Source organism: Myotis lucifugus, unplaced genomic scaffold (assembly GCF_000147115.1).
Source record: "Myotis lucifugus unplaced genomic scaffold, Myoluc2.0 scaffold_140, whole genome shotgun sequence".
In the NCBI taxonomy this organism is placed as follows: Eukaryota; Metazoa; Chordata; class Mammalia; order Chiroptera; family Vespertilionidae; genus Myotis; species Myotis lucifugus.
Genome location: NW_005871188.1, coordinates 1,935,724 through 1,937,999, shown reverse-complemented (window position 1 = coordinate 1,937,999; position 2,276 = coordinate 1,935,724).

Sequence of the window (2,276 nt, the reverse complement as noted above, 5' to 3'; positions counted from 1 at the left end):
TGAATGGTGTAAACAACAGAAATTAATTTTGGAGGCTGGAGGTCCAAGATCAAGGTGCCAGTAGAGATTGTTTTTTTCCCTAAAATCTCTCTTTCCTTGGCTTGCCTTCTCACTATGTCCTCATATGATCTTTCCTCTATGTGAGCATAGCTAGTGTGTTGAGTGTTTCCTTCCCACGTCCTGCGTGGATCAGGGTTCAGGAACTGGAAGCAGGGCCGCACACAAATGAATATGAAAAGACAAGAGATAATTTGGAAATATTGGGGGACCAGGCGAGTAAGTCCAACTCAGGAGGAAGGACTTCCTCCTGTGCTCAGGCCTCACCAAGCTTTTATTGATCTGGGATGCACCCATAGCATAGCCCTTAGGCAGGTGACCCCCCATTAACAGGCAGACTAGCCCATCAGCAAGGATTTACATAATAATAAATGGGGGAGTAGTTTCAGCTACCACTGTCTGGACAAACAGAGGTGGTGCCTAGCTCCGACCTTTGCTAGGACTTCAAAGGCACTCAGCCTTGGGTGCGGGGGAGGGGGGGTTCTCTGTCTACGCTTATCAGATAGTGAAGGCAATAAACAGTTTCCCACACTAGTGTCTCTTTTAATTCTCTCTTTTTGTAAAGACACAAGTCAGATGGATTAAGACCCACCCTAATGGCCTTATTTTAACTTACTTCTTTAAAAGCCCTGTCTACAAATTTGGTCACATTCTGAGCTACTGGAGATTAGGGCTTTTACATAGGAATTTTGGGGGGACAGAATTCAGCTCTTAATAATGGATAAAAGTGGAGTTTGGGTAATGACGTAACAAGTTTTATATTTTATAATAGTGTTCTGGGGGTAGTGTGGAGAATGAAATGGACTGGAGTATTAATGGAGTCAGATAGATGAGTTAGGAGGTTATTTTAGCAGTCCATCCAAGAGGTGAGTGTAGCTAGAATTTGGTTGTGCCTATAGAGAGTGTGAGAAATAGCTGGATATGAGGACTTTAGTTTAGGAGGTAAATCTTACAACTTGGCAATGGTTGAGCTATGGAATCCAAGGGAGCATTCAGTGTCAAGGACACCTCCCTGTTTTATGGCTTGAAAAACTGTTTAGTGGTATCATTTCTCTAGATAGAGAACATTGGAAGGTCTGGGGTAGTGTTACTGCCCTCAGTCGAAGAGGGAGGGCTGGGCCCTCCTTGGTGCTTGTCAATCTCATAAGAAAGATTTCAGATGAGTGACAGTAGTGTTGTGGCAAAGCATGTGAATTTATTAAAGAAGGCAAGCAAATATTTATTAAAAATACACTTGGCATGTAGCACAAGTGCGCACCCAGCTAATCTGAGTGCCCTGCCTGGTGGAGGTCTAGGGATTTTATACTTCTCTGTCTACAGGTTTCAAGGTTCCTCTGCCAAATATCTTGGGCAGTAGATTAGATTTCAATGTACCCTTTTCCACTTTGTTGGGACTCTTTTCAGAATTTATGAGAACATCTGGCAATTTTTATCTTGGCAAGTTCTAAGACTGCCGACTTCTTTGTTTAGTGCGTGAAATAAAACTCCTGTTCTTTCTCCTTTCCCCCTTTCCTGTCGTAGCATCCCCCAAATGATATTTAACTTTGGGTTTGGCTAGGGTCTTTGTTCTCAATTTTTCCAGGCCAGGGTCATTAAAATTATGTATTCTCTGTTTAGGAAGGATAGTTACTAACTATTTTCTTTCAATTGTTCTTTTTTTGGGAGGAAGATAAGATCTTGAAATTTACAAGCTAGCTGCAAACTGCCCAAACTGTTTGGCCTTATTTAATTTTCTTGTCTCAGTTTCTCCTTCCACTTGCCCAGGAATTTTCCTAGCTTCTTACTATCCTGCCCCAGAGGACAATTGAAGATCCTACTTTTAAATTTGGACATGGTGACGCTAAGGCAGCAGATATCAACCTGTGGATCACGACCCGTTTGGCGGTCAAACGACCCTTTCACAGGGGTCGCCTAAGACCATCCTGCATATCAGATATTTACATTATGATTCATAACAGTAGCAACATTACAGTTATGAAGTAGCAACGAAAATAATTTTATGGTTGGGTCACAACATGAGGAACTGTATTTAAAGGGTCAGAAGGTTGAGAACCACTGCTCTAAGGTAATTTTGAAACTTCCAAAGGAACATGTAAAGTAGATACTAATATTTGAATGATGACATCATTAAAAACACACACAAAAAACACAAGAGAAAGGAAATATTCCTAAAACATTGGCACATCTACACAATGGAATATTATGCTGCTATAAAAAGA